Raw genomic sequence first — 23414 nt, 5'->3', positions numbered from 1 at the left:
CGTGGCGTCGCTTTCCAGGACCTGATCTGAGTGCTTGCATCCTGAGAGGCAACATGAGGCAGAAGTAGAGGCAGTCTGGGTGTGCTGTGTGTGCTGAGCTGAGTGGAGGCTGCCCTCTCTGGAGGCAGCTGGGGTGTAGCTCAGTGTTCCATTCTGAAGGGCTGGTCTGGAATAGAAAAGCATTCTAGGCATAGTGCCTATGACGCACAAAGTTGTGAAATTGCCTTTGGGGAGGGATCTCCAGCCTGGCCCGTTTGCCTGACCCGTTTGCCTGACACAGGAGAGGGAGGAGTGAGCGACGCTGTCTAACACGGAAGAGCTTGCTTTGTTTTTGTCCAGGTCCCTCTTCTCTTTACATTAAGCTCTGAGAGCCACACGGACTGAGTCTGTTCCCTTTTAGTCACCTGAGGATTGTGTATACCTTTTCATAGTAGTCCTGTTCAGACAGTACTTTCTGACTGCATTTCCCTCCCCCAACTTCTCCTAGGCTCCCCACCCACCCAGCTCCTCCCCACACCTCTTTCTCTCTAAGATACAGACACACACACAAGGGCTGGAGAGATGGCTTAGCACTGCCTGCTCTGTCAGAGGACTGGAGTACAAGTCCCAGCACACATGGCAGCTCACAACTGTCTGTAACCTCTTTTCCAGGGCATCCGACACCCTCACATAGACATATGTGCAGTCAAACACCAATGTATGTAAGAAAATAAGTAAATAAAAATTAATTTAAAAAAAACCACACACACAAGACAACAACAAAAACCTCAGAAACCAAAACATACAAACCAAAAGCCAGGCATGGTGGCACAGGCCTTTTAACCTCAGGACGTAGGAGACAGTTAGTTGGATCGCTGGATTAAGAGACCAATCTGGTCTGTGAGTTTGAGGCCAGTCTGATCTCCATGTTGAGTTCCAGATTAGCCAAGGCTACATAAAGAGACCCTATCTCAAAACAAAAACCAAAGTATTAAAGCAAAATACAGCAATCACTCAATAGAAAGGAAAAAGAAAGAAAAGTCCAAACAGCAGTTTGATGCAAAAAGCCTACAAGCATGCCCTGAGTTCATTTTGTATTGGCCATCTACTGCTGGTCTGGAGTCTACCTTGAAGTGTGCTTACCATGCCCAGTGAGACCCTTTGCACAGGACATCAGCTGCAGATAGCTTCTTGGTTAGTGGGGGCAGCCGGTGTCCACTTCCTCCTTCCAGCCCTGAGACCCCATCTGCCTTGAATATGTGCAGGCTTTGTGCATGCTACCATAGTCTCTGTGAATCTAAGTACATACTTGTGTAAAATGTCCGTTGTCCTTGCTAAAGAAAAATTCTAGGGCGTGTGTGCATGTGTAAACAAGCCAGGGAACAACTTCCTGGAGCTGGTTTTTCTCTTCCACTGTATGGATCCCAGGTGCTGAAGGCCGGTTGTCAGGCTTGGCAGCCAGTGCCTCTATCTACTGAGGTATTTGTCAGTGCACTGTTATCCTCAGAAGCACACTAAGAAATAGATGCAGTGGGTTTTGAAGACCAAGATGAGTAAAGTACTTTGGAAATGGAATGTCAACATCCTAATACATTATTTGCATATGAACTTCATGGGTCAGAGTGTGCTCACACAGGCCCCAACTGTACAGCTTGTCGGTTCTTGCTGCCCTGTTTCTGCTTCTCTTTTGGGTATCCAGGCTGGCTACACAGCAAGCTGCACTGGAGGGATTGAAGCGTAGCCAGGCCACGTGGGTGCAGTGCAGTTTAATTGGGGGGAACAACAGCTATTTAAACCTTTGGGGTGTGGGTAGAAAGAAGATTTCAGGGTGAGTGTACATTGACTGGGGCCACAGTGTTGAGAAGGCCTTATTGGAATGAAGAGCAATTCCAATAAGCTGATGGACATGGCCTTAAGTTTCACCTGTGACCTGGCCGCCAGGCTGAGTGACCACCTCAAGGATAACGGGTGGGTGGCATAGGCTACCTGAGTTGGGACATGCTAGCCCAGGGTGGGGAGGGAGCGGTTCTGCTCTTGACGTTGTCAAGATTTTCGGGGTTTCACTCTTGCCTTGGGCCAGCACCCCTGGTTGCACAGCTCCCTGGCCCCACAAGCCCTGAGAGTTAAATGCTGAGCACTCACGCCCGCTGGTGGCATTAGGCTGAACTGAGGTGTGGTGGAAAGGGGAATGCTGGGAGTGCACTCCTGACAGCAGCCTCCAAGGCTGAGGGACAAAGCAGAGGTGCTCCCAGGCCCACAGCCCGGTGGTGGTCAGGGCTCTACAGCATGACCTCTTCCCACCCCATTCACCTACAAAGTAAAAAGCTTCCTTGCTTTTTAGAGACTTTCTCTGTGTCCATTTTCACCTTATCATAGTTACTTAGGCCAGAGTCTGTAAAACCAGGAAGCTTCTTTTGTGATGTAGATCTTCTCGTGGAGAGCATATTTTAAACACTACAACTGTCACGGACACATGACAGATGGGCCTTTCTCCTCAGCTAGGGACAAAGAGTAAACGAAAAATACTATACATAGGGGTGACCAGTACAGAAATACGTGTTACTCTCTCTCTCTCTTTTAATGAGAACTGTTTATTGTTTGATCTTTTCCACTGTCAGAGGTAATAATGGATTACTTTTGTACTAGATTAAAACCCAGTTTTCTCTTGTAAAGATAGTAATTTAATCAAAAACACACCTAGTGAATTGTGTAGCTGACTATATCTATATGTCTGTCTCTAAAATAAAATACCTGAGATTATGATCTTAGGAATAAACAGAATGGGTTTATGTTGGCTCATAGTTTCAGATGTATAAGTTAAGACAGTTGGCTCATTGTATTAGGCCTGTGAATGGGGACCTCAGAGTGGAGCAAAATGGGCACACGAGAGACCCCTATGACATAGGCCCCACCACTTCTGAGGAGTACTGTGTTGGAACTAAGCCTTGAACACCCATGGGGGTGGCTAAGTCATAGCAATAAAGAAGATCTTAGGAGGGTCTGAGAGCCCAGGCCTCTCTTCCCTATCACAGCAAGAGCCCATCTGTAGATGCACATTCACTTAGGCTTAGAGTCCAGGCTACTCTGAAGACCAGCCTCACATGTCTCCAAGTGGCCTGGGAGTCTTTCCACTTCCTCCTGCTTTCACTTTCTTGTCTACACAGCAGCCAGGTCTTCACGGTGCCTTCCCAAAACACCTCTTCTCTGTACCACTGGAGCAAAAGCCAAAGGCTCCTCGTGAGATCCTTGCCCTCGCAGGAAATGTCTCTCCCAAGATGTACTCATGACTGTTTTTCATACCTTTCCCAGGGTCATATGGCAGCTTCTCAGTCAGGTGTCCTGTAACCACTGTGTAAATGCTTGCTCTAACCCCACCCCCAACTCACCCCCTTCACTTCACTTTTTTTTTTTTTTTTTAGATTTATTTATTCATTATTATGTATACAGAGTTCTGCCTGTACGTACACCTGCACGACAGAATGGGAAACCAGATCTCATTATAGATGGTTGTGAGCCACGATATGGTTGCTGGGAACTGAACTCAGGACCTTTGGAAGAGCAGTCAGTGCTCTTAACCTCTGAGTCATCTCTCCAGCCCCGCTTTACTTTTCTAAATGTCACTATCGTCTAGTGTGGTTGGTAATTTCCCTCGAGCCTTTATTGTCTCTCCTAGATACGTTACCCCCTTTCAGCAGATTGTGTCTTCAGTGTGTGTCTCTAGTCTCTAGAACTGTGCTGGCCTGTTTATGTACACACTATTTGCTTAAAGAGCGGATGCAGTTGGCTCTCTGACCCCATGTCCAGATAAGGACTTAGAGCCAGGTGTGTCGTGTGTGTGGTTACTTCACTGGCTTTGTTCTTAATCCACTTGCATAGGAGACCTGAAATGTGAATGTGAGGGGAACAGCTTTTAAAAATTAACCACAGCTGTGAGCCATTTAAAGCACTGGGCATCCAGTTAAGAAATGGCAATTGTTGATTTGTAAGGCAAGTGGGAGGAGAGAACAGTGGTGTTCTCCATTGCTGTGGTCCTGTGTGCCCTGGGGATGGGAGGAAGGCAGCAGAGGAGCCTTCTCCAGCCTTCACACTTCTCACTGCCAGCCCTGCAGGGTGGTGGCACCCTGAAGCAAACTCGGCCTTTTGAGTGTTTCCCAGCATTGTGCCAGCAGAGGGCTTCCTTGGCCAAATGTGTGTTTTCCTTTTTGTTGACGATGTTTCTTAGTAACCTCTGCCAGAAGCCTTGCTGCAGGATTGCTTGTCAGTCGTCTTGAACTTTGTGCTCTTTCTCTTTTAATAGTTCAGGTTTATTTTGGCCACAGAAGTATTGGAAACAACAACAAAAATTGACAGACTTGAACATAGAACATACCCATCTGGTTACTGGCTCTGTGGAGTAAGTACCACAGGGAGGTTGGCACTTGGTTGGTGAAGCCATGAGTCTGCCTAGAAGAACCATCCCTGTTTGGGGGATGGTGCATTGGGTTCTAATGGCCCTACACCGTCCTCCATTCTCAGAGATATACTGAGTCCCTGTAGCAGACTGTCCCAGTGGAATGAAGAGGTTCACTTCGGGGCACTTGTGGTTTACTGAGAGAGAAGGTTAAAGAGTCAGAGCTGCAGAGGGAAGCAGGGCCAGAGCAGGCAAGTGTCAGATGTGGTCCTTATCAGAACACGCAGGGTGAAGAGTGAGTTGGTGGGTTGGACCACCCACTATCTGTTGTATGTTTTACTGTGTCCTCAAGACATACTGGGTAAGAGATGGGAGGGAGAGAGAGAGGTGGAGTAAGAGGCAGAGGTGTGTTCTCATTTGTCTTACTTGTCTGGGCTAAAGGACAGGAGAATGGCTCGCGTAGGTAGTGGCTCCCTCAGAAGGATTCACTGGCTCTTAAGAAATACATTTGTTGATGGAACTATTGACCAAACTAGATGGAGTTGCTGGGTTTTCTGACAATTCTGTTTTTCATTACAAATGCATACTCGGTCATTGTGACCATATCAGGCTGTCAGGAGTTGGAATCATGGGCACTTGGGGAAGGAACCTTTTGAGAAAAAGCCTTGAATTCAGTAGGGTTGAGAGAAATGGGCAAGCACACAGTATGCACAGAGGTGGAGACCAAGTTTGCTTCCACCTCCCACCACAGCTGGGGTGCTGGCAGAGAAGACTTGTGGAGAACCTTGGAGACGGTCTCTCTGCTTCTTGGCCAGTCACAATGCCTCCAGGGTGAAGGCCACTTGAACGCTGCCTCCCACTTTCCATTAAATTGTGTTGAATCAAATCTTAATGCATCTATGCACTGGTCTTCTCTCTAGAGTTGTGATTATTTCATAGGGTGGGAATTCGGTGGGAAGGCAAATGGTTGCCTAAAAATGGTCTTTGGAAGGGAGTGTGACTTAGAAAAGCATGTCAAGGCTGTCAAAATGGCTCAACCAGTAAAGGGTCTTGCCTGCGAACACGATGGCCTGAGCTCACGCCCCGGACCCACTTGGTGGGAGATATGCCCCAACTGCTGCAGGTTGTCCTCTGATCTCCCCCGCAGCAGTGTGGCACAGGGGCCTCCTGCCGTGATCCTGTAAAACGTGACATGTTTAAAGATTGTATCAAGGACAAGGGTCCAGAGTCGGGAGAACCTCAGCTAAACTGACGTCATGACACACAGGGTTCCTTGAAGCCAGAAGATAATTGTTTTTCAAGTTCCTGTTATTAGTGATTGTAAAGATGATTTTTTTAACATGCATTGGTGTTCTGCCTGCTTGTATGTCTGTGTGCGAGTGTCAGATCTTGGAGTTATAAACAATTGTGGTGCTGGGAATTGAAGCTGGGCCCCAGTGCTCTTAACCACTGAGCCATCTCTCCTCCCCTGAGAGTTTTTGTTGATTTTTTTTTTATTTCAAATGGTTTATTTTTTTTTACTGTATGTGAATTGGTGTTTTGCTGGCATATGTATGTGTATGATGGTGTTGGATCCCCTGGAACTGGAATTACAGACAAGTGTGAGCTGCCATATGGTTGTTGGGAATTGAACTCAGGTCCTCTGGAAGAGTCACCAGTCTTCTTAACTACTCAGCCATCTCACCAGCCCTGAGATGATTTTTTAAGTGAGTCTTTTTTATAAACACAGTAAAGGTAGGCAGCCTGAAATGATGGGTTAAGGTTGACTGAAACCCTTCTGGTTCTCCTGAGTTAGGAAAATATCAAATGATAATAATAATAATAATAATAATAATAATAATAAAAACATGTGGATGTACCTTTATGAACACTTACTAATAATTCTGTCCCCTTCTTTTTAGTGGGAAAATGGCAGCAGCCCAGGCTACCAAACAGGTAACTGAAATTAGTTTTGTATACATTGTTACATTAATATTTGTAAGTGCGCAGGATGGTGTCTGCCACAAGAGGAAGACGGTGTATCTTTGCCCCTTTCTAAGTTACTTTAGTGTCCTAAGCCCAAATGAACTCCAAACATAGAAGATGCCACATGAAACCATCCCCTCTGTTCAAAAGGAAGAGTGAATAGACAGTCTTGGTGAGTTCCGATACAGCATGAGTGGATCTGAGAGATTTATCCTGGCCCCAGCTCATTTTTGCCTTAAAGCACTCATTTATAATAACTTGGAATGTAAATTGCTCTCAATTTTAAAACTAAAGGGCTTCTTTGAAATTTATTAATACTTTAATGTTTTTAAATAATATTATGACTATTAAGTGTTCAAAGACAGAGCTTCATGTAACTCCAGCCGCTCTCACACTCTGTATTGCTGAGGCTGGCCTGAAAGTTCCGCTCCTCTAGCTTTTGCCTCCTGAGTGCGGGGATGGCAGGTATACACCACCAAACCCAGCCTTGACATTCCTTTTAAAAAGTTAAAAAGGGTTTGCGGGGTGCTGTTGGTTGGTTGTCCTTTTCTACTGTATGAGCCTGAGGGATTAATCTCATATCATCAGGCTTGGTGGCAAGCACCTTTACTTGGTAAGTTACCTAGTAGGACCCTGAAATTAAGAGACTTTTTATCATTTGGGAAAATGGAAAATAGCTTTGTTCATGGGTGGCCACCAGGGTAGTTTAGGGATTGGCATTAGTGACACACAAAGATGACATTAGAAACAGCACCCCATCTTCTGAGGGCATCAGATAACTTGGATTAGAAACGTGTTAAATGTCTGACTTTGTGGACCCACTAAGGCTGTGACACTGAGCAGATAGTGCTAAGCAAGTCTCTGCCGCCTCCTCACTCCACCCATGTGTCTTTGGTTCTGCATTTGTACTCGGTCTTCTGCCCTTACGACACTCTGCACTCCAGTCCCCTCATCTTCAACTACTCCACCTTCTCGGTTCCTCTCTTCCAACACACCAGTGCCCCTTTTCTGGAGTGAGGGCCAGGGTGGTGGACTTTCTCTGGATGGCCTTCGTGGTGTGTCGTCCTGCCATCTGATGTGGATTGGTAAGCCACCTGTCTTAAGTGCCGTGTGACTTGGTACTTGCTGTGGTTGCCTGCTTGGGTTTTAGGGTTTAGTATCACCCGTGGTGCTGCTTTTCTCCTGGGAGGTGCTAGTGCGGCCGTTACTGGCTCCACAGCTGCACAGTATGTCGGACACTCAGACCCACAGAGGAAATACTTGTCAGCGTTACCTACAGTTATGGCTGCTGCAATATCTGTTTCTGTTGTTTTGAGACCAGGTCTCCCTACGTAACTCTGGCTGTCCTGGAACTCACTTTGTAGACCAGGCTGGCCTTGAATTAACAGAGATCTGCCTGCCTCTGCCTTCTCCATGCTGGGATTAAAGGTGTGAGCCACCAAGTCTGGCCTTCTAATCTGTTTCATGCTAACACTTTTTTGTTCCTTTTTAATGTAGATCATGACTCTTCCAGAGTATTATCCTTTTGACAGACTTGAGACCTTTGTGCTGTATCAGCTTCCCAGGCTTCCTTTCTCTTGAGCTTGTGTTCTGTGCCCTGCTGTTTCTTTGTCCCTGAAACCCCTGCAAACTTGCCTTAATTTAAACTATTATTTATCTAATGTGCATGAGTGCTCGCCTGCATGTGTTTGTGTACACTATGTGTGGCATGCCCCCAGAGGCATCAGAGCATCAGATGCTCCGGAAGTAGAGCTACATGTGACTCTAAGCTGCCATGTGGGTGCTGGGAACTGAACCCATGTCCCAGTGCTTAATTCTTTGTGCCAAACTTTCTCCATTTTCTAACTGACCTATCTTGTTTTCTACTTGCCATTCCTTGTTTGTCTTTCTGTTTGAGCTTTGGCATTGCTTTCCTGACCAGTAGCAAAGAAATGTATTTGCTATTTTAAAAGATACGTGTTTCTGTGGTGTTAGAGCTCACTGTTGAATAGGGCAGAGGAGGTAACCCAAGTCAGCAAGGTACTTATCATGAAACCAGAGGACCTGTGGGGGTGGAGACAGGAGACTCACCATTCAGTGCCCATCTGATTTAGACACATCAGCTGAGCACAGAGTTCAGTAAGAGACTGTTGTGGTGCTCTGAGCTTGAAAGCCACCCACGTAAATGGTTAGGTCCAGGGAACACGAGGTGGTAGAGCTATGCTAAGCTCTTCCACACGGGTCCTCCTCTTCTTGGTTGGTGTGAGACACTAGAGAGACATCTGCCGGCAGGCAGATCTGTGTGTTGTGCTGCTCCCCTCTTCTGGATGTTATTATACAGGGCCTTAGGAAGCTTTCGTAGCATTCAGATACGTTTTATACTAGAATGTACTAAGGCCTTCTGCCTCAGTGCCTCAAACATGCTTGCCATTTATGGCTTACCTATGATAAACTGAGAAGTGTTCATAAGTTAGAACAGGATTCAGGGAATAGAGGTGATAATGGAGAAAAGGGTTTCATGACAAAACCCTAGTCCTGTCCTTTACAAATGTTCAGAGGGCCTACAAAATGACCGTATAGTAATTATTTCACAGACCTGGGTCATTTAAAAGGTTTTGAAAGGGATACCACTTCTCCAAGACATTTAGAGCTCACTTTTGGATGTAAGTTTTAGATGGCTGACTTCTGTTACATGAGAGGTGCCTTTGTTCCTATTTACAAACTTTGCAGTAGAAAGTAAATCCAGAGACAGTGAGTTGCTTCAGAGGTTAACAGCACCAGTTGCTGTTAGAGAGGACCCAGATGTGTTTCCCAGCACCCACACAGCTCCTCGCAATGATCCCTAATTCCAGTTCCAGGGGACCTGATGCCCTCCGCTGACCTCTCTAGACATGAGATTTGCGCATGGTGTGCACATCCATACATGCAGGCAAAATACTCATACTGAGCTCAAAGCCCCAGTAAGAACTTCAGGGCAGCATGTCTGGGGAAGTCCTCACTAAGTGCAGAGGTAGGCTCCTTCCTCTAAAAGTTTAGGGCGTAGCACTTTTAACGCTGTACCACATCCAGAACAGATGTTTAAGGACTATCGTGTACAAAATGGTTCTTTTAAACTAAACCAGTAGTGGCCACCTGTCTTCCAGAACTATTCTAAAGGCAATAGGTAATGATTAAGAGTCTGATTAGAATACTTTTCTTGTTGCTTGGAAGCAGTTGTGGGATTTTCACCTGTTTGCTAACCTGTCTTTGTTTAGTTTTCTGCTCATAAGTAAAGGGAAGTTGGTAAGAAAATACCAGAATGTGTTTGTGTGTTAGAACCTGTAGCCCACAGCTCTACAGTGAGACCAGGAGCTTAGTGTGGGCTGGCCCACTGCACATTCCCGCACGTGTCTTCGTGTCTCCTCTTCTCAGTAGGTCAAGTTGAGTGTCACAGGAAGAATTGCAATGGCTTCAGAGAAAGGCAGCACTAAACAGACAGAGCTGATGGCTTAAGGGAACAAACCAAACAGTATTTGGAAATGTAAAATAATGCATTTGGGTTTTATAACCAATGTGAAGAACGTCTGTTTTAAAATGTACCCTAGTTCGAAAGGTGGCTTTCGCGTCTGTGCATGACGGCCCCGAATAGTAGTTACGTTGCCTTTGCTATTTCTGGTTGAACCAATAAAGTCTGAACACTAAAAAAAAAAAATAATAAAATAAAATAAAATAAAATGTACCCTACACTTTCCCCATCTTTGTGGCAATTTTCCTGTGAAACTTTCTTTTTCTGCATTGATTGATCATGGAAATAGAAGGATTGATCGTGGAAATAGAAGCCCAAGCTTAAGGAAAACTAGAAGGGAGCTGAATAACACAGGGTGAAGTAACGTGCTAGAGGCAGTGTGTTGGAGAAGCTGGGTTTGAATCTCTAGCCTGAAGGCCTGCGTGTCTATTGAGGTGGTGCACATGTTAATTGCTTTCAGTGAGTAGCCACTGTTAACAGGCCGAAGGCAAGATGCTGCTAAAAGCAGCAGCAGCAGCAGCTACTTGTTCCATTCGTGTCTCCTATAGTTTGGGTTTTTGATCTGCTTTGCATTTTTGTTTGTTTGTTTTGTTGTTTTTCTGCTAAAGAAAGTAATGTTAGGGTAGGGAGATTGTTCCGTCTGTCTGCAGGCATGCCTGCTCTGTACACATGAGGACCTAAGTTCACGTCTTCAGGCACCCACGTGAGAAGCCAGCTGTAAGAGTACATGTCTGTAACTGGACCGCTGGGGGTTGAGGAGGGACAGAGACAGACGGGAGGATCCCCGAGGCTCTGGCCAGCCAGTATAGCCAATCCATGAGCTCCTAGTTAAGTGGGAGACCCTGCTCCCCCAAACAGGTGCAGAGTAACTGATGAGAGAGGACACCTGACGTCTCTCTTCCACATGCGTGTGCACGCACATGCCCGACATGACATACACACAGCAGAGACTAGTGTTCAAAGGTCAGTAATCATGTTACTCCCATTTGGTGAGTCCCATATTCTAAGCATTGCCTGGAAATGGAAGGCTAGGTTCTACTGCCACTAGGTTAAAATAATGCTGACAAGACTGGAAAGCTTGGGTGAGCATAGGCTGAAACACTCCTGCCTACCCCTGCTGAGAATTATGTGACAACCAGATCAGGCTAATTGGGTTTAAATAATGTTGAAGCAATATTTGAAGTTTTAAGAAGGGATGTGAGCTATGTGACCAAAGCAGAAAATTATGAGAGGATGTCATAGAATAATACAGTGACTCAGGCTCTCTGCAGTTGGGAACATTACTCTAGTAATTTGATGTTACCTGGTAAAGTGATTTCTTGGAATTTGTACTCTGATCATCAGATAGAACAATGTAATCAACAGGACCTGCTCCACGTGCAGTGCTCGTAGCAGCAGTGTGTGTCTACGCCAACATTTGGGGTGTGGCTGCATCTGGGATTAGAATACAGGAGCTGGACAAGCCCTGGTCACGGGGTGTGCATTCCTGGACACCTGAAGTGTATAAGCAGAGATCATGAAAGGTTACAGTTCCCAAAAGGTGGGAAGGGATAGCCGCCTGTGGTGGTGGTGGTGGTGGTTTCGTTGGTTTTGTTTTGAGACAGGGCCTTACTTTGTAAACCAGGCTGGACCTCACAGAGCTGGGCCTGCTCGGCCTCCTGGTGCTGGGACTGAAGGTCTGTTCCACCTCACCCAGCCCCCACTGTAGTTTTGATTTGCACTTTCTTGCAAAGCAGTAATGCTGCAAAATCTCTTCTTGTGCATCACAGTTATATTTGTTTTTAGAGAAATGCTCACCTTAGAAATCAGATTGTTCTGCTGCAGAGCTACAAGCGTGCCTTCTGTGTTCTGTGTGACTGTCAGGTATGTGACTGACAGCCGTCTCACCCAAGCCCACAGATTTCCACAGTCCTGCCTCCTGTGCTGTGCTGAGCATCCTCACTTGCTGAGGCCCCATGTTTGGCTTTCCTTCTGTTGCTTGTGCTTTTGTTGTCATATTTAAGAAACCATTGCCTAGACACGGTGATGGAAAGCTTTCCCTGACTTTTCTTCAAATAGTGTCATACATTCAGGGCTTAAATTTAAGTCTTTAGTCCATTTGTGTCCGTTTTTAATTTAAGAATTACATTGAGTGCCCTGACTTCCTGTGTGTGAGTGTGAACTGGCAGGCACACTTGCATGACACTGTACATGTGTGGGGGCCAGAAGACTGCTCACAGGAGCAGGCTCTCTCTAGCTGGGTTGGAACACGGATTGTCAGGTTTGACAGCAGCTCCTTTCTCCACTGAGCCACCTCAGCAACCCATGTGGCATGTTATTTTGTAGGGTGTAAGGTAGATCCAGTTTTAGTTTTTCCATTCTTCTCAGCACTGTTAATTGAGGAACTCGTTCTTTTGCATGTCTGGTGTTCTTGCTGAGGTCAGTTGGCTGCACACAAAGGCTTATTTTCCCACTGGTATTACCATACTGCTTTAGTCACTACAGTTTCATAGTGTAGTTAGAAGTCAAGAAGTATTATCCCTTCCTTGTTCTTCTTAGGGTAGTGTGGACTGGAGTCTTACTGTTCTGTAAGAACTTGAAGATATATGTTGCTAAAAGTTGCCACCAGGATTTCTTTTACAGCTTTAAACCCTATTGTTTACTTTGTGAGTATCCACTGGTATCCGAGTTCACTGGTTTTTCCACTTGAGGACAGGAAGAACAGTGGCCCACCCTCATCTTCTGACAATGAAGGTTTTGTGAGCTGCTTTCAAACCCAGAGCAACTTCCTCCTTTAACCGTAGTTCCTCCCTCAAGAGTTCTCTGTCCTCCCCAGCTCTGTGCACTCTTCCTCAACTCCAAAACAACTGCCCTTGTTTTTGCACTCCAGGGAGCTTCAGCCAGATTCTTAGTGCAAGCGAGTGCTGCTGCTACAAAGTTAGAAGCTGTACTGTTTTTACTGTGTGAGTGCAGAGTCGGGTTAAGTATTCAGACTCGGTCTTGGGGACCTCTGGTGAGCCTCAAATTCACTGTGTAGCCAAGAATGACCTTAAACCTTTGATCCACCTGTCTCCACATCCCAAGAACTTGGTAGCAATTTTGTGGCACCACGCCTAGTTTTATGTACTGGGGATTGAACCCCCCACCCCTGGCAAGTGTTCTATCTGCTGAGCTATGTTCCCAACCACTGGGTACAGTTTTAATGTTAAATATATTAATAAATTATGTTTGCAGAGAAACAGTTTTGTATATGACTCTCCTGCCCCATAAACCATTGTGTCCAGTTAAAAGAAAAAAAGCTTAATTCCCATACTCAAGGTACCCCTCTCTCCTGAGGGCTGTCTCGTAAAAGAATGCTCCTGTCTTGGCTGAGGGGACAGGAAGAGTGGTGATAGCATCAGAAAAGTCCCAGCATGTCATTGCCACTTGGAGAAGGTATCACTTGTTAGTGCAGACATCACTGTTTTCTCCCAGGGATACTCTCTCAGAAGCAGATTGACCATATTAGTGCATAGCTGAATCACCCTTTTATTTTTTTGAAACCACAGAGTGTATCCCAGACCATGTCAAATGTTCTGCTTTCAGACACACTGAGTACTTATTAGAAATGAACAGCTCAGTCTGTTCATTAAGAGAAACAGCTTTAAAATACCTAAAAATCATTTTAGTGATGGATAGTAAAGTCATTTTTCCAGCCTGCTCTGTGAATTAGCGGTCACACGTAAACAGGGAGGTTTTGACAGTGCTTTCCCTGAACTGTATGTCCTAAAAGGAGAACTACTTCATTAGATTAAGAGGGGTGTGGCACAGTGCCGTCACAGGCGAGAAGCCCCGGTTTTCTCTAAGTGTTTCATTACATTTAAAAATCCTAAACTGCCCTGAAATGTAGTTCTCTGTGTCATGTGTGTAAGCTGCCGACATGCATTAATTCTGATAACCTTAATTAATTTTTAAAGCGCTTGGGTTTGCTGTCATCGTTGGCCAAAAGATTCTTGCATGAGAATCGACAGTTGTCAGAGGAGGACCTGAGTGAGGCCTTCGTGTGTTAGGAGGACCTGAGGGAGGCCTTCGTGTGGTAGGAGGACCTGAGGGAGGCCTTCTTGTGTTAGGAGGACCTGAGGGAGGCCTTCGTGTGTTATGAGGACCTGAGGGAGGCCTTCGTGTGTTAGTTGCACCAGCAGCGTTAGCCCAGTGAATGTGTGTGTCTCGTTCTAAACGCCATTGCAGGCAGATGACTTAATGTTTTTGTGTTCTTTACCTGTAAAACACGAATGTCAGTGTCTGCTGCAGAGAGGATCAAGGGACTACAGAGAGGATCAAGGGAGTTGACGGTGTAGGACACACTGGTACAGCGCTCAGTGTGTGAGAGCTGCTTGTACCATAATCCTACCTAAAAGTTAACAGTTAATTCTGTGTAATGGGGTTGAAGGTTTTTGTTGGTTTTTTAGAGCTCCATCATTTCTTCTTAACCCCCTCAGGTAGAATAGACACAGAGTAAGTGGCTGAAGAGTGACTTACAAGATACTGTCAGGATCAGCTTGGCATAGTTATGAACACATCTTGGCTTATGGGTTTGTTCCCAAGGTGAGAAGGATGGCATGGCCCCAGCTCAAATTAAACCTGCTGTGATCCACCCACTGCATTTCAAGCATGACTTCTACCTTTCCAAAAAGACGATTTTTTTTCTCCCGAAAGGAGGGTTTTACAGCGTTGAGGAGCTCTCGCCTTTTTATTATTTTAATTTCATTTTTTTCAAAGTGATGTTTACAGCATGAATGGGTTAGTGCATGGCTTGCAGAACCCTGCATTAACGAACTTTCTTCCAGGGACCCAAATGAGGAGTGTAGTTTAACAAGCCTGCATGCATGCTTCCAAGCCCCCTGCTGGCAGAACTGGGACTCTGCTGGTCAACGCACGTGTGCAAAAGTTTTCCTTATTTAAAACAATTTTTAAATTTAAATTTAAATGTATCCTGTTATTCTTTCTCTCCCTCCCCAAGTCGTTCCAAATCCTCTCCCCCTCCATACCCATCCAACTTTAACTTCTTTCTCAAAAAAAAAATCCAAAACAGCTCCCTAAAACAAGAAAACAAAACAGCACCCAAAAAGAAGGGAAAAAAAAGAAACAAAAACCCACCAAATTGTAAGCGAATAAAAGCGCACGCACGCTCGCACACACCTGAGGAGTCTGTTAAACACTTCTAAATGTCAGCAGTTAGTTTTGTAAAGTCAAAAGTTTGTATGATCAAGACCTTTTAATAGTAACTCCAGTTCAGAGGCTCTCAACCTTCCTAGTGCTGCAGTTCGTCAATTCAATGCTTCATGTTGCGGTGACCCCCAATTATAAAATTACTTTCATCGCAATTTTGTACTGTAATTTTGCTACTGTTATGAATCTGATAAATATCTGATATGCGGATAGTCTCAGGCCACTCCAGTGGAAGTGTCGTTCGATCCCAAGAAGGTTCACAACCCACAGGCTTAGAACCACTGCTCTAGTTTAGCTCACTTTTGGCAAATGTGGGACATTAAAATGGGTAAGAACAATAAGATGAAGTACATGAACTGTTTTACAAGTAATTAGTTATGCTAATAACTATTTACTTGTATAATATTTATAATATTTTTAGTTATGCTAATAACTATTTACTAGCATAATATTAGTTATGCTAATAATAACAGAATTTTCAGATTACAGTCCTCAGCTCCCTCCTATGAAGAGTCTCTTATTGTAGGAGAGCACTCTGAATTCAGAGTCAGCTGCTGGGCGGGGCTGCCTGAAGCCCTGGCTGGTGCCTGTTTAGCCAGCCCCAGGCCTGTTCACTGCTATTCGTGCTTGGACACCACAAGGCCGACCACACACCATGACACCATTCTGAACCCTGCCCCTGTGTTCTCACCGTCTGAGTCACCAGCCAGACCAACTAGCTACTTCCCTGGCAGATTGTCAACCAGCTCCTTACCAAGCTTACCACACAAAAGCCTTCCCAGATTGTAGATCTTGGTCACATGTGGCCACTCAACACACTACCTGCCTTTAGTCAGCCTTTCACAACTGTGTGGTTCTTCTGGCACAGAATATATATCCAGTCAAATACCTTTCTACTGAACTCATCACTCTTCCCCTCTCCACTTGATGTCCTTTCAAGCCATGTCTTGTTGATGCCATAAATGTGAATTAGGTACGCATCTTCTATCTGCATTTGAAGCCTCTTTCTCCTTTCCTAAGATCCCATGCTTTCTTCCCTGTGCATTCAATTTGAGGGACTAGTTACAGCCAAAAAGCTCAAGAAGAGTCATCAGTAACATGAAGGTACAAACATAGCCTGTGGCCAACTCAGAAAGGCCTCAGTCTTAGTGGTTAAACCTTCTAACATTTACATCCGGACCAGTGAAGGTCATTCTTAGCATGTTGTATGTCCAGGGATAGCCAGCATTGCTTCGTGGATGCACACCTGCTCTTCACAGCTGTTCACATAGTACTACATATCAATCATAGGGAAATCAGCTGTGCTGAATGGCCTGGCTGCCTGGCACTCATGTTCTTAAAGAGCTTCAGTCCTCAGCCAGCACATAGTAATAATCTTTTAAAAATTTGTTACTAATCTCTAACTGCACTTCATGAGTTAAAGAGTTAAAGTTTATCATAAGCATTCCCGCATGGTGGAAGGTGAAGTATGTGGTGGGGTTCTGAACTAGATGAGGTTTCTGCTATCCACTAGGGTCTCAGTGTAGCCAGTGAATAAGGGCAGACTGTTTAAGCGTTGTTGACTGTGTCAAAATATTTATTTTCAAGACAAAACTAAATTCAAAACCATGGGGAAGTATATAGTTGCTGAAAGTAATGATTTGAGCATGAATTTGGAAATGCTAGCTCATTTTAATACCCTGTATATTTCTGAGAGAGGAAATACAAAGTTCCCTACTGGTTTATTTAGGTAGTGTGTTTCTTCTAAAGGGCGGTTGATTGTGGAGGCCTGAGGGTCCCTAGATCTAAGCTGGTAGCCCTAGGTGATTCATAACATCCATCTCCTCTCACTCTGGGCATTCTTTCTCACATAAACTTAATTCAACAGCGTTGTCAGGTGAGACATCTTTTTAAAAGACCAGGAAACATCACCCAGAAGACAAGAAAGGACTTTGGTGTTTCCATGTTGGCAGCAGCTTAGAAATAACCGACTCTTAGAGATGGCGTTTCAATCTTTGCCCTCTATTCCTGATGTGGTATTAAGATCTTTTGGTTAATGATTACCTAACATTAAGTTGTCTTTCCCTTTGAGCCTCAGATATGTGTGAGTGAGTTTGCCACGTAAGTCTCACACTACAGTCATGTAGCAGCTAAGCGCAGGGGCATGTCCTAAATACGTCAGATGATGTCCATGCCATCACTGTAAGCAGCAGCATGCGCTTTGCACGTGAAGGCAACCCGTCCAGTAACACCTTGTGGCTCTGTTTTTGTGTAAGGGCCTGTCCCTGGCAGAAAAAGGCATTACACCATGCAGGGCTAATAGATTAACACACCAGCAAATAAAAATTAAGTGTATATGATTCTGAGTTGAAATGTAACATAAGCTCTCTTACATCAGCATAGTGTTCTCATGCACTTTGAATTATGCCCTGACAAAAGTTGTTGCTTCTAAAATGACCTTAAACTTATGCTAAGGGTATGGTTGCCCAGCGGTTATGCTAAGGGTGCGGTTGCCCAGGGAAGCCAGTAGTGGTAGTAATGTTTGTGTTTGGGTCTACACTTGACAGAGGAGTGAAAGAACTCTGAAGCTCAGTGTAGTAGGTAGAATGTTTGTCTGAGATTTGACCTGACATGGCTTAAAAAACAAACAGTACTGGCTGCTCTTCCAGGTCTGAGTTGAATTCCCAGCAGCACATGGTGGCTCACAACCATCTATAATGAGATCTGGTGCCCTCTTCCAGAGTCCAGGCAAAACATTGTATACATAAGAAAAGAAAGACAGACAGGGAGGGAGGAAGGAAGGAAGGAAAGAAAGAAAACTGGGGCATGCTTTGCTCTGAGACATAAAGGCATACATCGATAAAGTATAAAGTAAAGAAGCATCACCAGGGTTTGGCGGTACCCAGAATGATGTGCTTCAGCCAGGAGTAAGTCACAAGGGCTTGTGTCTTCTACTCTACTGCATCAGTCAGGGGAGCTCTGCTGCCGTCTAGAAGGTGCCAGTGGGCCTTAATCTAAGATGTTACTTAGCGCTGACATAGGAAAATCTTTGTTCTGACACAGCCAAATTTTACTGTTAGGCAAAATACTGGCAGCACTGAACAAAGCTAGATCAGCTGCGGGTAAAAAGTGTTGCCTTCCTTCCTGTTTTGTTAGGACGCCCAGTAGATAATGATCCTGAAATGGGGTTGAGGAGGTGATATTTGAAGAACTTACTCTAGAATATACTTTTTTCTTAGGACTCCCCATTCAGAAAGTACCTGTGGAAACATAGAGAAGAATAAGGTAAAACCCTGTTATGGAAGGATCAAGTCTTCATATTTTACATTACATAACATTTTTAAGTCCACGTTGTAAATATGAGGCTTCCCCAGAATTTTGTACTGAAATAACTGGTTAAATGGAAGAGAGATGTTGAAAAATTCCAAGTTTCTAAATGGTCGTAGACCTGTAGAGATCAAGATAGAGCAAAGATAAGAAATACAAAGGTAGGGCTGGAGCCATGGCTCAGTGGCTGGAAGTGCTGGCTGCTGGGGCAGGCAGCCTGAGTCTCCAGTTCCAGGGGTCTGTGCTCCTCTTTTGGCCTCTGAAAGCACATGGTGCACATGAACTCATGTAGGGGAACACATAACATACACATTTTTAAAATCTGTAGGAATATATGTCTGAGCATTTCTTGATCTCATTTTAAAGATTCTTTTATGTCCACAGGGTGCTGGTAGTAAAGTTAGGTACTCAAAGCCAACCCCAGCTGTGTGGGGACATGTGTCCCTGTTGCCAAAGACAGGGAGCTGAGTTGGTGAGTCCTTGTACAACGTTAGAAAAAAATAGAGTTCATTTATATAAAGTTCTCAATGTAAAGCCTGTAGCGCGGTGAAACTCACTCAGCTCCTTTGGCTTTTGCTCATGGCCATGCGTCATTTTTATGGCAGAGACACTGTCTTCTAATGCAGTGGTTCTCAACCTGTGGGTCACAGTCCTTTTGGGGGCTTAAAAGACCCTTTTACATGGGTCACCTAAGACTGTTGGAAAACACATGTACATTATGATTCACAACAGTAGCACAATTACAGTTCTGAAGTAGCAACAAAAATAATTTTATAGTTGGGGTCACCACAACATGAGGAACTGTATCAAAGGTCTCAGCATTATGAAAGTTGAGAACCGCTGAACATAATGTTCAGATTCAGCCTCAGATATTGCTGCCCCCTCCTCCAAATTTCATCATCTTGGATGTTGCCTCTGGCTTGGGGGAGGAAGGCAGGCACAGCAGCCCAGCCTGGGTCTGGTTTTCTGAAGTTACAGCCACTCCACTGGAGTTGTTCTGATGACAAGAATCAGAGAAGTCACTGGCTAGGAAAGGGAGATGGAAAAGTCTACAGTCTGCTGCTTTTCCATAGGCAGGAAAACAGCCTTCCAACTATAAAGTACAGGAGAGTGACCTGGGATGTGTGGGTGAGGGGCACACTCCTGGGCTACATGAAGCCGTCCAAGCGCAGGTGGTTGAAGAACACGTCGAAACACTGCTCTTAAAAGGAGCAGTTACACAGTTCTGTTAGTTTTTCTTCGCATGTTGGTCACCAGGGAAACAAAAAGTCAGCATTCCTTTTTTTATACTTTAACCACTCTGTGGCAGAAGCTGCCACCTCAGTGGAACCCCCCCCAAACCATGGCTCTGTCCTCTTAGCCCAAGAATGTGTGTGCCTTGCCTGCACCTACGTCTCACTCCCAGGCAGTCGTAGAAAGAGAGCACGCTCTGGCACTGGTGTGGGATTCGTTGGTAAATTGCTGGTGTCGACATCATAATTCTTTTTCGCCTGGTGGAGGAGCCGGATCTCCTGTGGTTGGCCGTGGTTTCCTCTGGGCTGGGTAGAGTGCCGAGGGAACAACGAACCCTGTCTAGTTTTGACTCTCCTGGGGTGTAGTGCGTCCTGTGTCTCTCTCCTGAGATGGGCTGTGAGAGGCTTACCCGGAGGCTGGCAAATCAGACTTCCACACGCCTCGGCCTCCTGTAGCCAATGGCTTGCTCAGCCCACGTGTTATTACCCTCTGTGGTTTCATTCATCAAGGGGATCCCCAGCCTCTGCAGAGCACAGCCCTGACTCTTCCCTGGATCCTCCAGAAAAGCAAGTGTGCACCTCTCGGCCTGAGAAAAACTCAGGCACCCCGGGTAAGTAGAAATGGGAGGGATCCTCCCCTGGTTTCTTCTGTGTGGATTTGGGAATTTAGCTTAGACCTGCTTTTCTATCCAACTGCTGTTGAGTGTTTCCCCACTGTCACCTTCTTGGTGTGTAATCCACCTTTCAAGTTGTACTTTCAGTTTAAAGTTCTAAACTACAGCATTCCTTTTTTTCATTCTGCATCTGAAATTTTTTAACTAAGTAGCCACAGTTGCTAAGTTACTAATTATGCCTAGGTTCCTGGTTCTAAACCAGAGGCCCACGTTTTTAGGAAGTGTTTTCACAGCTAGACAGAGGGGAAATCTCCCTGCAGTTGATTCATGAAATAGTGATGGCAACTTGTCTGTCAGGCTTTCTCTTCTCAAAGCCAGCTGCGGAAATAACGCTGCTGAACTGTTCTGGTGGAGCCAAGAACTCTCTTCCCCATCTGTTGATCTGCTTTCTATTGGTCGAGCCAGCTAATCTCTTGTCTGTAGGCCTGTGGTTTGGTCTGTGTACATTCAGAGCAGTGGCATTTTTCTAGAAGAAGTGACTAAGGCTTGGATGAATTCTGTCTTTGAAAGAGGTGGTTGGATTGCATCAGAGAGGCATTTACAGTAAACGGCCCCCCCTTCCTGCGCTGACCACATGTGAAAGAATGCTCTAATTCTTGTTTTGAGGAAGCAAGAGCTGTACAGCTCTGAAAACTCCCTCTTCTCATTAATTAGCCAGATTTGAATCTTAAAATTTTTCAAATTAGAATCACTTTGTGCTCCCTAAGTAAATGTCACAGGGAGGAGAGAGCCTTTCACTTTGAGTTCTGTTTGGAGCAATGGCTGTTCTGAATTCAGAAAGAGGAAACGGCATTGAAATAGATACAGCAGATGACATAGGTCTAAGCTGGCTTCTTCATGGCCATTTTGTATGAAGTTAATCTGTTTCTTAGATAGGTTGATGCTTGCTTGGTCTTCGGGGCACTGGTTCTCAGTGTGATCCCATAGGTCTTTGCCAAGGTTCTCAGGAAGTGGGAATTCCCCCTAGTGGAAATTTGTGAGGGTTTTCTGGTAAGCCCCATACAGAAAAACTTACTCAGTCTCCCACCTGAGTTTATGCTAGGTGTTGAAGTGGTGAAAAGTTTATAATTTTCTGAGCCTAGATTTACCTCCATCAAGCAGAACTGTTTAGCATTTGCATACAGAGTACACTCACTTTCATGTTGTTGTCTAACAGTGGCTCGCCCTTTATCTGTTTCTTTAAATTTTTTTAAATGACAATTGTTTGTTTGTGTGTCCACTTGCTGTGGTGCATGTGTGCTATGCATGTGTTGAGGTTAAAGGACAAAGTACAAGAGTCAGGTCCTGGTTTTCACCTGACTTTGAGTTCTTGCAGGGAACTCATGACAGCGGAGTTGGCAAGTGCCCGAGCCTGTTGCCATGATGCTAGCCTGTCTGACTCCTTCACCCCAAGGAAGTTAGAAGGGACTGTTCTGTTACATAGCTTAATAAAACCTGAAAAATATATATTGAAATATGAATGTTTTAGCAATAAATTGCTCTTCTCCTTTATGTTGAATTTAGGGAATTGCTTTAGCTGTTAAAAAGCTGTTTTACAGTAGTTAACAGTACTGTTAACTTTTATTTTAGAAGAGTGCCACATGACAGGATTTTTTTTTTTTTTTAATAAGAAGAGGGCTTTGGAGGTTAGGGCCATTGCTCAGTGGGTAAGTTGGGGAATACACACCTGTAATCCAGTCCTTTTGTGTAAACTTGGGTCCCAGCTAGCCTGACGCACACAGGCAAATAACAAGGTGGAAGATAAGGACCTACACCCGAGGTTGCATTTTGACAGCACCCTTGTGCCCATGCTCACTCATGAACGCGCACACACCCCTGTGCACGCGTACACACACACATTGTTTTTTTTAAAGAAGGCTCTGTGTTGAGTAGGGTTTTGAACCACTGTTCCCACTGCTCCTGCTGCTTTAAAAGGAAGAGCGGTGTAAGGAGGGTGGCTTCACCTTCGCCTTCGACTCTTAGTCTCCTGATGTCTTTCCAGTAGGCTTTCCGGGCCTGTGTACTTGATTCCTTCCAGCGTTCAAGGGTGCTCCCTTGTGGGAAGGAAAAACAGGTATGAAGAGAAGTTTGCCCACCATGGTGTAAACTAGCCCAGGACTTAAAAAGAGACTCCTATTTTCTTGCAGTGGGACATTGTGTCCGTGACTTGGTACTGTGAACCTGCTCTGTGTGTGCAGTCGTGTCAGCCTAGCACGCCATAGGGACGGTGCTGACTGCACAGTAGAACGAATGAAGCCCTCGGGGTCGCAGCTGTGGGGAGGCTGGCCAACTCGTGGTGGGTTTTAGTGCTTGCTCTTGGGCTCGTGAGTTTTAAATTTCCTAGGCCTTTTATTTGGATGATGTCTTGATAGTATGTGGATATAATTATTGTTTCCCAATTTTTTTTCTTACTAATGAGTTTATTTTTCTTTTTAGAAAAGAAACTCTTTGCTGTCTTGAATTTTCTATTGTTTCCAGAGTCTTTTTGTTGTTTATCTTGTTTATTGTTGACCGTTTTCTCTCTCTGTCTCTCTCTTTCTCTCACTCTCTCTCTGGGTTTAATTTATATTAAAGTTTCCACTGACAAGACACTGAGTGTTGTGATGATAGGGTGTCTCTTCCCCGTGGGTGAGCCTCCCTGTGCTATGCTCTTGGAGCTGCTAAGAGTTGAAGTGAGGAGGGCTTGGTTTCAGGGGTTCTCCAGCCACATTAGTGCTTTACTCCTCATGAGCCTTTTACTTAACCTTAGGAGTCACCTCTCTGTTCTCATTTTGACTGGGGGAGGGATAAAGCTCTGTTCTCTCTCACAAGCACGGGAAGTAGGCATGGGAGGGATGCTTGTGTGATACCAGACTTTTTCATTGCTCCCTTTCCGTTCTTCTGACCACTTCTGTCCATATTGTACTTGGTGCCTTATGGGAGTTTTCCTGAATAAAGTCACTTGCCCCTCCTCACTGTTTCTCAGACAGAATCCAGGATGCGAGCTGCTTCTGCTTAGTGTATTGGGTTCTACTTCAGCCTGCAGACACTTGAACAGAGCTCTCAGGCTCTGATGTGTGTGCACAGGGCAGGGGCTGTATACACATACTATAGAGAGGAAACAAAGATAAATAGCAAAAATAACTTTCAATAACATGGTTGAGCTCTCTCCCATAGCACAGCGCCCCTGAAGTACATCCCCATTTTAAAAAGGCAAGTTCTTCACTAGTTGATTTATC

At 45.0% G+C, this 23414-nt stretch overlaps 1 long non-coding RNA gene across 2 annotated transcripts in view; it reads left to right on the top strand.

The window, feature by feature from the left end:
- LOC132649748 (uncharacterized) overlaps positions 1 to 23414 on the top strand; it is a 120012-nt gene that overhangs the window by 62120 nt on the left and 34478 nt on the right. For both annotated transcript variants that reach the window (XR_009588274.1, XR_009588275.1), the window contains one exon: positions 6271 to 6304. This is a non-coding gene — a long non-coding RNA (uncharacterized LOC132649748). The remainder of the gene's footprint in view (positions 1 to 6270; positions 6305 to 23414) is intronic.

This window comes from Meriones unguiculatus, chromosome 21, assembly GCF_030254825.1.
Source record: "Meriones unguiculatus strain TT.TT164.6M chromosome 21, Bangor_MerUng_6.1, whole genome shotgun sequence".
NCBI lineage: Eukaryota > Metazoa > Chordata > Mammalia > Rodentia > Muridae > Meriones > Meriones unguiculatus.
Note: the sequence above shows the minus strand (reverse complement) of the source record. Positions and strands in the feature narration are given on the sequence as shown.